The sequence below is a fragment of the Hylobates moloch genome, unplaced genomic scaffold, assembly GCF_009828535.3.
Source record: "Hylobates moloch isolate HMO894 unplaced genomic scaffold, HMol_V3 SCAFFOLD_1, whole genome shotgun sequence".
Classification (NCBI taxonomy): Eukaryota; Metazoa; Chordata; class Mammalia; order Primates; family Hylobatidae; genus Hylobates; species Hylobates moloch.
Genome location: NW_026652276.1, coordinates 147,855,484 through 147,867,576, shown reverse-complemented (window position 1 = coordinate 147,867,576; position 12,093 = coordinate 147,855,484). Strand labels below are relative to the sequence as shown.

Genomic DNA, 12,093 nt, shown 5'->3' with positions numbered 1-12,093 from the left:
ATCTGTCCCTTCTATTGCCTAGATTTAATTTGATGTTGGTCTAAGGTCTTTCCACAGTGCGCTAAAAGAAAGGATTTGTCTTGTTTTGTTTGTTTCATTCTGGATATTATTCAACATTTCCAGTGTGGATTGGGGAATTGTAGCTAGGATCCATGTAATATAAATGAAAATAAAACTGCTTTGCAATTGTTTTTCTATGATGATGCTAGTTATGAACGATATAAATTATCATATATGGGATCATAAGATATGCAGTTTAGCAGGTTGAATTTTGTTTCTAAAAAAGATTCAAGTCCTAATTCACAGTACCTGTGAATGTGGCTTTATTTATAAATAAGGTCTTTACAGATGTAAATAAGTGAAGATGAGGTCATAGTGGATTAGGGCAGGCCCTAAGCCTGATGACTTGTGTCTTTATGAGAAAAATGGAAGGAGATTAGACGCAGAGACATAGAGGACACCACACACAGGAAAGATGGCCATGTGACAATGGAGGCAACGAAGGGAGTGATGCAGCTATAAATCAGGGAAGTATAAACCAAGAGACTATAAACCAAGGATAGCTACCAACCACCAGAAACTCAGAGAAAGACATGGGACCAGTTCTCGCCTCACAGTGTCCAAAAGGAATCCATCCTGAAGACATCTTGCTTTTGGACTTCTGGCCTCCCGAACCGTGAAAGAATGAATTTTCTGTTGAAACCCACCCAGTTTGTGGTCATTTATTATGACAGCCCTAGGAAACTAATACATGCAGTATATGTAGATTTGTAAAATAACCACACCTCAAATTGCTTTCTGCATAAGGGCCAATGTTAGCCAGGACTTCCCAAGCCTCCAGAGACATAGGTAAGAAACTTCCACTTGGGAGAATTCTTTTTGATTACCAAAAATCTACGTTGACTTACCTTTCCTCATGATATGCTTTTCATTTATCCTCATTGTCATCTAAAGTTACAGCTTGAAAGAAAATAATTATGTTGAAAATTGGAAGCAGGAATTGCTCGTTGTGGAAGTTGGGTTTTGCAGAAAAACACTCATCTTATGATGGAGGCTGTGACTTTTCCATCTCCAGTTGCCTCCAGAATAATTTCCATTGTAAATGAGAATTTTTCTATTAAAAATGAGCATGGCAATCATTCAATAACACAAGTGTATTAGAAATCTTAAAGGTACACACATGGAGGAAGAAAAAAAAAAACCTGACAGTATATATACCAAAATGTTAATAGAATTAAGAGTTCCCAATTTTCTTCTTTTTGGTCGTACAAATTCCCTAATTTTATTACGCTGAGTATAAATTGCTTGTGTAATGTTTTTAAAAAAAGAAAAACTAGTAGGGAGTTGCCTAGTACATGGCATGAAATTTGCATTTTTCCTAGGCCAGATGTTTCCCTTACCTTATCATGGTACCGGGAAAAATAAGGCAAAAAACATCCACGGGCTGCTTGCCTTGGAATTTTTTCCCTAGGCATGTGCCTACACATAAACACACAAACAAATCCGACAAATAGAGGAATGTTAGTTTTAACAGCAATAAGATGTAAAAGAGACATAAATCATGGATGTATCTGACATTTAACCAATTTAGATTCCTTTCACACAACTTTCAATTTCAAGTGTGTCCTTTGATTCTCCATTTAGAGGAAACAACCCTGTCTGCTGATGAGAGGATGTCTAACCAGGACTGCCCCACCCCACAGCTCCTGAAAGCCCATTTGGTCACAATGGAGTGTGATGTGAATATGCAGTGAACAACCCAAGGAGCCACATGTGGCAGGGCTGAACTTAACCCTACTTTCTAGAAACACGCAGGGTTGTAAGGAGTCTGGAGCATTAAAAACATAGAAAAAAAAAAGTCTTGTATTATGGCATTACCAGTTTTAAAAGCCAATAGTATTTCTAGGTTTCCCATTAATGTTGGGGCAAATGATATAGTTGAAAGGACCTACAAAGTCCTGTATGCCCAGACCTCCTTTGCCAGCCACTTCCCCACCATGCTCACTCCACACACCAGGCTTCGCTGAGGCCCCCGGATGTGCTATGATCCTTCCTGCCATAAGGCATTTGCATATACTGTCTCCTCTTCCTGGATTCTCTTCCTGTCCATCTCTTTAACTAAATAATTCCAATTTATACTTTAGATTCCAGCTGAGTCTTTGTTTCCTTGAAGTAACCATCCTTTACCCTTCAGGCTATATCAACCACCCACTTCTTACACTCTCACAATATTCCTCTCCTCCCTAGCACCAAGCCAGGAGGGAATTTTACATTTATTAGTATGATTGGGTTTTTTTTTTGTTAATGCCTATTGCCATATCCAGAATATAAGTTTTATGAGGGCAGAGATAAAGCTGATTTATTTGGATTGCTTTTCCCCACCACTGAATCCTCTTTAATTGGAGAGTTCCTGGCACATGGTAGGCTCTAAATATTTATTGGATAAACATATGGATGAATGAATTGGAAATACGAACTTTAAAAATTCTTCAAATTTCTCAGTTCTGGAGAAACTTCTTCAAGTCCAATAGACATGCAACTATGTACTCACTTAGACCATGCTGGAAGAACTTGGAAAGCAATAGAGTTCAGTGACCACCCCCAAACCAATGCTTAACCATAGTAACACTAGCTTTTTTTTAGGTGCCGTACTGGCTGTTATTGCTCATACTCTTAAGGAATTTTTCCACCATTTTTTTCTTTATATGTGCATGGTAACTTAATTTGTATTATTCAATAGAGTTACAAGTAGGGGGTATATTCATGGTTAGAAGGTGAGTGCCCGATCCCTAAGTTTATATGCAATTGTTTTCTTTTAATTGTCATTTTATAGCTCCCCACGGCAGCTGCCCCCCACCCTTCCCTTTGATGACTAGGTTTGCCGGCTTCAGGGGGTCCAGGGAAAAAAGCTGCGGCCTGACAGCCCCACTACACTGCCTGCAGGGGAGAACAAGTCACAATTACCAATTATCACAACAATTAGCGTCCGTACTTGGGGGATCTGCAAATTGAGGCAGCCCAAGCTTCTCACTGTACAGGGTTCTATTTGCTCTGGAGATGATGATATTCCTTCAGCCTGAGGGAATTGATGTTGATGAAACCGGTGGCATCAATTGGCTCATAATCACCATGCACGTTCATGCTCACCAGCTCCTCGTTGTAGAGAGACAGTGGGGAATCCCAGCCAAGGATGTACACCTGGTCCTTGAACAGGGCCACCTGTACTTTCCTTTCCACTCGCTCCTGGGAGTTAGCGATGGAGTGGCGGACAAATTCACACTCAGGGCTGTGCCAGAAACCAGTATACACCAGTTCAGCACATTTCAAGCCCAGGCCTTGTTCGATTTTGCACACTTCTCAGTCCACGGTGAAGGCCTCCATGTCTAAATGAGTGTGGTAAAGGATGGTGCCTGCTGGGGTCTCGTAGATACCTCGGGACTTCATTCCCATGAAGTGATTCTCCACGATGTCAATACGGCCCACGCAGTGCTTCCCCGCGATTTCATTCAGGTACATGAAGAGCGCCAAGGAGGTCTGGTGGGTGGTGCCATCCTTGACGTTCAAGAGGACCCCTTTTTTGAACTTGATCTCGAGAATGTCAGGGGTGTTGGGGGCTTTGGCCGGTCCTGAGTCTTCGTATAGAGACCTGGAGGCACTTGGTTCTTGGGGGTCCTCTAGGATTCCAGCTTCATAGCTGATGTGCATGAGGTTCTCGTCCATGTTTCACGGGTTCTTGGGAGTGACCGGGATGGGAATCCTGTGTTGCTTTGTGTATTCCATCAGGTCACTGCAGCCCTTGAACTGGTTGTAGAATTCCGGCATCCTTCAGGGAGCAATGACCTTTATCTGGGGGGCCAGGGAGTAGCAGGTGAGCTCAAACCAGACCTGATCGTTCCCCTTTCCCAGGCGCCGTGAGACACATACTTGGCCCCCTCCCCGTGGGCGATTTCCACTTACTTGCGGGCAATGCAGGGCCTGGTGAGGGAGGTGCCCAGGAGGTAGCCGTCCTCATACAGTGCGCTGGACTGGATGGCTGGCCAGATGAACTCCTCCGCAAACTCCCTGCTGACACCCTCTTTGAACACCTTTTTGGTCCCAAGCTTCGATGCCTTCTTTCTGGCTTCCTCGAAGTCTTCCTTCTGGCCAATATTGGCCAGGTAGGCAATGACATTATAGCCTTGTTCCTTCAGCCACACGAGGATCCACAAGGTGTCCAGGCTGCCAATGTAGGCCAGAACCACGGTGCCTTTGCTGGACACAGCGTCTGGGATTGGAGGCACGAGTTCCCGGCGTCTAGAATCTGTCTTCACAGTGCAGTGAACCACTCGGGCCCGGGCAGAGGCGGCAGGTGACAGAGCAGGGCTATATGCAATTTTTTTTTACCTGCCAACTATTCTCTGATACCATGGCCAAGCATCCCAAGATGGTGGCTTTCCAGGCTCACCTAGTAAACAGGGTTTCTAGGCTCAGTTAGCCAGGCCACTTAGTAAAACTTTACAGAAAATATTCCCTTCTGACTGATATAATGAGGCAAAGAAGCTGAAACCAGTTCAAGAATTTTATTCTCTCTTCATCCCTTATCAGTTGCAAAGCCAGGTGTTCCTGAAACCTTTCCCTGTCCTCTGCCAGGAAGTGGGATTTTTCAGCTGTATGGAGAGTCACAGGCATCAGAGCTCATGTAGGACACTGGACCATGTTGCTAAGTCCCAAAGGATTTTGCTCAAGACCTATAGCCAAGTCCCTGCTGTCACCACTAGATAATCTAGGAAACAATTTTCTTATCTCTATTTTTGTTCAACTCAAGGTAGAAATAAAGGCCATGGTGACAGCCATATACAATGTTCTTATGCCTCACTTGAAACGTGGTTGAATAAGTGTCAGTCTATTCTTTTATATAAATATAAAAGGCAAAATTGTGTGATTTCAAGAAGAAGGGGGGCTTTTATTAGGGTGTTTAATGATGCTACACGTTCTCTCTTATTGCAACCAGATAAATCCTTTCATAGAGGAGCCCTTGGGATACTCTTCTTGAGATACTCACAATCTGTTTATTGTACCCACTTCCTCCAGGAGCGAAAATTATTATATGGTAGTGTCAGGGAGTCAGGTTGCATGTGGGATGTCTCTTCAAAGTTCTCACATAATATAGAGCCAACCAACTTTACCTTCAGTTGCATTTCTCTTTTGCAATTTAATGCTCATTGTCAATGCACCCACTCAGTGGCCTTCCACTTTCATTCTCTGAAGATTGTTCACTGTTAATACCTCTGCAGGCCAGCTCTGTGCAGAACTGTGATAAGAAAGACTTTTTTTGCTCAACTTATTTTAGATTCAGGGAGTTCACGTGCAGGTTCGTTATATGGAAATACTGTGTAATGATGAGGTTTAGGCTTGTAGTGAACCCAGCACCCAAATAGTGAACATTGTACTCAATAGATAATTTTCACCCATTATTCCCTTCCCACCTTTCCCTCTTTTGGAGTCGTTAGTGTCTATTATTTCCATCTTTATGTTCATATGTACCCATTGTTTTGCTCCCACTTTCAAGTGAGAACATGTGGCATTTGATTTTCTGTTTCTGAGTCATTTTATTTAGGATAATTGCTTCCAGCTCCAACCATGTTGCTTCAAAGGACAGGATTTCATTATTTTTATGGCTGCATAGTATTCCATATGTATATGTGCCACATTTTCTTTATCCAATCAACCGTTAATGGACACTTAGGTTTTGATTCTATGTCTTTGTGAATAGTTCTCCAATAAACATTGTGAGTGTAGGTGTCTTTTTGATAAAATGATTTCTTTTTCTTTGAGTAGATACCCAGCAGTGAAACTGCTCTGAATATTAGATCTGTTTTTAGTTCTCTGAGAAATCTCCATACTATTTCCCACAGGAGTTGAACTAATTTATATTCCCACCAAGAGTGTATAAGCATTCCCTTCTCTCTGCATCTTCATCATCATCTGTTATTTTCTGACTTTTTAATAGTAACCATTTTGAGATGGTATCTCACTGTGGTTTTGATTTGCATCTCTCTGGTGATCAGTCATGTGGAGTTTTTGTTTTTTTTTTAATCTGTCTTTTGGCCAATTCTATGCCTGAGGAAGATATTTGTGTGCATTGTTCCCTCCCCAGCCACTCTCCACCTTGGAGACTGGAGTTCCTCCCTTCCAAACTTGTGATTTCCAAGAAAATGACTTTAAATGTAGATTCGGTGGTGGCATTTTAGGTATCAAGTAGTGTGTATGGGATCTAGGGGATAAAAGGCCCTTCTGATGCCTCTGAAATCTCCCTGTAAAGGAAGTGTCTGACCTTGCCTGCCAATAAAGCTTGGCCTTTTTCACACCTCTTCCTGGTGTCAAGCTTGACAAGAAAATTATGAAAATAGAGAACCTCCTGCATACATTTTAGAAGTGAATTGGGAAACCTTTAAATCACTGGCCCTCTAAGATACAGGGATTTCTCTCTCCCTGTTTTTAGGTGATAGTCTGTGTTTGGAAATCTGATCAGGTTGCAATCTGCAAAATCGCAGCCTTTCACAGAGCTCCCTCTTCAATATGCATCCAAAGAGACATGAGTATATTATTTTTTCCAAAGTCAGCTACAATTGAAGCTCACTAAATTGACTCCACATCTTCCTATCTCGGGCAGTGACAGTGGAATAGCAAGTTTTTTTTTTTCTTCTTCTTCACTAAAATGCTCATTTTTAACCAACGTCTTTTGAAGATTTCTCTATCACTGAAGCTGAGGACATGGTCTTTTCTTTATAGAGGATGGCAGAACACCTGCAAATCAATGTTTGAGTCCAAGGGCTGCTGTCAGTGCCTCAAACACTTATGTAGTAACTGTGTCCTTTTGCCAGCTATTTCATACAGGATTGAAGGCAGAATTTATTGCAAATGAAAGGGCACTAATATCAGAAGGATATTCTGCATATGTGCATGTGCAGGTGTGTGGATATGCACACAAATACATATGTGTGTGTGCCTGGGTGGGGGTTAGACACAAGCACACCCATGCCTGTGTGAAAAGACACCCAAAAGATTAACTTCACCCCTTGATGGTCCATGCTTATTATGGCCAAGAAAATCATGATAATATCTCACATCATATAAAAATATATTTCAATGGTCTGCTTCCACCAATCCCCCTACATTCTACAGTAAACCAGATGATGGGTTTCCTTTTATCTGTTCACTCTACTAAGCTTCGTGTGGAGCCCATCTCACTTTGTTTGCCTTTTCTCTAGCAGAATTATCCTGCACTAGGTTGTGTTGAGAATTATGCAATGATATGGATAGAAATGAATGGATAGAAAATTAAAGGAAAGGCAAGTGAAAGGAAATGTGGAAATCGGGTAATCAGGCCTGTAATCAAGCTGGGTTTTTTCAGTTCGTATGGACATAGCATCTCCTCAGCAGGCCCTGTTTCCCAAAGATTACTTGTGTCACATCCTAAAAGAGTGGTTATTGTCTATTGAGTGAGCACTATGTGGCAGGCACTGTGCTAGGACCTATACAGGCATCAGTCCAACTAATCCTCACACCACTCCTCTGAGACATATCTGTTATTATCCCCTTTTTACTGCTGCAAACACTGAGCTTCAGAGAGGTTAAGGAACTTGTCCAAGGTCTAAATCATTAACAGATGATGAGTGGATACAGGATATGAACCTGACAGCATGAACTAAGCCTGTGCACTTAATTAGTACTTCTCTGAGCCTTTTATTTTTAGCTTTGAAATCCCAAACCATTTTATGGGGTTTAATAACATCATAAAGAGGTAATACAGAGCCAACAATGTGAGACCTATATATAGAGGAAGCTCTGAAGACACATGAATTTTTCTACAGTTGTATAGGCAAAACCTGATGCTCTGAAATGTGAACCATTGTTCTCACCCCTTATGTAAACTTTATCCATGGAATAGCAAAATTGGGCTTCCAGAGCTTGGTATTAATCCCTTGTCCCTCCAAGCACCCAAGATCTAATAATTCTATACATATGAATATTGTCCTGCTATAAATGATCTTCAGAGGTGGGAGATGCCTGGGAACTAAGGTAGTACATTTTAAATTAAATAAAAACTAACCAGGCGCGGTGGCTCATGCCTACAATCCCAGCACTTTGGGAGGCCGAGGCAAGCGCATCAACTGAGACAAGAGTTTGAGACCAGCCTGGCCAACGTGGCGAAACCCCATCTCTACTAAAAATACAAAAATTAGCTGGATGTGGTGGTGTGCACGTGTCATCACAGCTACTTGGGAGGCTGAGGCAGGAGAATGGCTTGAACCTGGGAGCGGGAGGTTGCAGTGAGCCGAGATCATGCCTCTGCACTCCAGCCTGGGTAACAAAGCAAGACTCCTTCTCAGAAGAGAAAAAAAAAAAAACTCCTTAATCATGCCCAGTTTTTACCAGAATACAATTTCACCATCCCATGCCCCAAAATTTATTCTGAAGTCTGTAAACATTCAGTTTTATCCCATTCTTGTAAGAACAGGGAACATCAAAGAATCACTCACTCAGCTGATGTTGCCACCACATGGTCCATTAAATTCCCCTGACACTTGTTGAACTTAAACAACCTAGAGTAGAAGAAAGCAACCATTCAGGATGATATCTGATTGATCAAGGTGTGAAAAACTATTCAGTCAGGCCTGCATGACTGACAGCAGGTCTGCTGTATGAGCCTGAATCCACAAGTAGAGCTGGTTTACAGAATGATTATAGATCATATAGACATAAGCTTTTTATCTAGTTGCAACCCAAAGAAACAATGAAAAAATGTGTCTGTAAGTGTTACCCAGGCAGGGTTGGAACTGAAAACACGATGTTTGGAGGCCTATGTTTGTTAGAAAATTCCTTCACTTTTTTCTATTTTGAGAGATTCTGCTTTGACTGTTGGAAACCATTTTCACCTGTTCACCTATTTCAGTATTGATGTTTAAAAGGGCAATGAGAAAAGCCTCCTTTAGGAATTCAGATTTAGAATATTTCATCAAAGTTCATGAAATGAACTTTGTGTTTTCTGGGCTGGCTTCTTGCTAAATCCTTATTTTATCTCACCCTCCTTCTTTGTTAAAATTCTGCTCTTTGAACCCATCTCTCCAGGTTGAAACCGTCTTGGCAAAGTAATATCAGCCAGTGTCTTCGGCTAGATGGAAGTTTCAAGCCCTCCTAAGGTGAGAAAATGTTATTTTTCCCTTTTATATGTTGTGGTTCATTGGATAGTATTTGTCATCTTGTCACATAATAGGAATGACATTCACAATGTTGAAATACGCCTTTAAGAAGTGATGACAACAGATACGGGAGCAGTCCCCAGCTGTAGCCTTCATCAGCCCCTTTGAGCACTCGCAGGCTTGCTTATATGTTCCCAGCCAAGAGCATTCCCTTTAAAGTGCACCATTTCATTCTGATTTGTCACAAGGGTCAGGTTCACACCAGAAAACTCTCTCCTTTGGAAAGGCAAAGGGATAATTGGATTGCATTTTGATGTCTTTTACCGTATTTTGCACTGACACTTGAAAAGGCATGAAAAATTTGCTAAGTATAGTATTCTTTAACACAAACACACACACAAACACCATTTTGGTTGGGGAGGGCAGTGGAACAAATGTTTTTCTTGTTTATTATGAGGACAGCTGTAGTGAAATTGTTGTGATAATATACAGCCGAGGATTTCCTGAAGGTACAAACTGAGGGCACTGTTGAGGGAAATAGCTTAGGATCTTCTATGAGGGAACCACCTCTCCACCATTAGCTCTATGGTGACTCAGGGAAGGTGCCAGTAGGAGAATCTTGTATTCGTTCCATCTTCCTAAGCACAATCCCATTGCCACTTCCCCCTGGAGCTGCGTAGTGTCCTTTATGATTTGTACCTTCAAGCTTTACAATGAAACTAATTTTATCCTTTCTCCATAATTTATCTATCTCTCTCTCTCTCTCTCTCTCTCTCCCTACCTACCTACCTACCTACCTACCTAGCTACCACCTATGTATCAAATTTTTGACTGTGGGGGAAAGCACACAGGATGACTTTCCTGCTGAGTTGTTCCAAGTGGGATTATCTTGACCTCAAATCCCCAGGAGACACAGTTCTCTCTGTTGAAAAATAGACATTTCCAGGCAGTTTTGGAAAAAGCTTCTTTACAAATGATTTTGGAATCTTTCTGGGGAAAATGTACCCAAGAACACAAAATCGGAAGGTTTATAAACACTTAGAGGCTAATGATCCAACTAGAGGTGTTTTATTTTTTTAATTTCTAATTTGTTAGTTACTGTCATTACAGTATCCCTATCCCATAGGAGGACCCGAAGTTAAAAGAAAGGGGAAAAAAAAAATCAAAGCACTTACAAAAGTTTAGGTGAGGCCATTTTGGCTGTTGTCTAATATGCTTTGGAAAGAATCCTCAACAGACAAAAAATAAGAATTTTCACATATACAAAAGATAGGATCTGGATCTCATTGTCATGATCAAAGTGTATCTGTAATCAACATCTGGCTCTCCCATCTGATCATTTCTCCAAAGGGCTCTCAATTAACTTAAAGCCAAAAAAAAAACTTTTATAATACTTTCCAAGTTTTAACTTATGTATATTTAATAATCAACTCATTTATTTGTTTCGTATTTAGTTAGCAATAGTTTTTTTGGTGCACACACCATGAAGCAGCATTGTTCAAAACAATGCATTCTGAATACTCTACTGAGTTGGTATTTTGACTACTGTGGAGTATTTGAGTACACCTGCCTTAATGATTTTCCTGCTAAAATTGTTGTGCCCAAGGTCTAGAAGTAGAACTTTGGGACTTTTCCATTTGTCTGTCCATTAAAGTAGATGTAAGCCTGGGCAACATGGCAAAACCCATTCTCTTCAAAGACTGTAAAAATTAGCTGGGCGTGGTGGTGCACTCCTGTAGTCTCAGCTACTCAGGAGGCTGAGTTGAGAGAATGGCTTGAGCCCATGTAGTGAGCTGACATCATGCCACTGCACCCTAGCCTGGGCAACAGAGTGAGACCCTGCTTCAAAAAAATTAAATTAAAAAGTAGATGTAAGGCCGGGCGTGGTGGCTCATGCCTGTAATCCCAGCACTTTGGGAGGCCGAGGTGGGCGGATCACCTGAGGTCAAGAGTTCGAGACCAGCCTGACCAACATGGAGAAAACCCCATCTCTACTAAAAATACAAAATTAGCCAGGCGTGGTGGCACATGCCTGCAATCCCAGCTACTAGGGGGGCTGAGGCAGGAGAATCACTTGAACCCAGGAGGCAGAGATTGCGGTGAGCTGAGATCACACCATTGCACTCCAGCCTGGTCAACAAGAGCGAAACTCCATCTCAAACAAGAAAAAAAGTAGATGTAAATTATTTTCTAAGAAGCTTCATTCTGCTCATGAGTAATGTCTTGCCTCCCTGGTAATTCTCCACACAAAGGTAGAATCAATGTATGTGCCTTTTTCTCAGTCATGTAGGTTTTCCTAGGCCCCAGTAATTTCACAACATAGTGTCAACCTTGCTTCTGGCTTGACTTTCTACTAATGCGTAGTTCCAAATTTAACTGGGAATTGAGAACAATCACACTCCAGATAATTGCCAAAGAGAACAATTTCAAAATCACAGCTGCCTAATAGCAAAAATTGAGGAAAGTAAAGTTTTTGGGGGAATCACTCAAAGAAGTAAATGAAACCCATGTAACCCTCCATACATTCTAAATATTTCCAGACTTGAATTGCCTTTGAGGTAAGGCCATTAACCCATCATTAGCCACATGACATTGTACCTCTCCCAGATATTGTTAAGGACACCAATCATTATGGTGTAGAGAATTCCATTTATCATGGACTTCAGGGACAATTTCTTCCTCATCTTAACACATCTTATCTTGGATGCTCACTAATACGTGTCCACTAACGTGAAAGAGTGAGTCTTCAGGGTAGGCATTTTCGACTTTTCTCTTTGTTTTTCTCTTTCTGTCTCTAGTTGAATTTTTATTTATTTACTAATTTTGCTGCAGTTCAAGTAATCTGGAAAACCACTTTTGTGGGAAAGAAATCTGCCACTTAAGGCAAAGTTGGGATATTTCCCCAAAGCCT

The 12,093-nt window shown here is 41.4% G+C and overlaps 1 pseudogene; it reads right to left on the bottom strand.

The window, feature by feature from the left end:
- Nucleotides 1-3,042: 3,042 nt before the first annotated feature.
- On the bottom strand, nucleotides 3,043-11,866 carry LOC116810765 (argininosuccinate synthase-like; annotated as a pseudogene).
- Nucleotides 11,867-12,093: the final 227 nt, after the last annotated feature.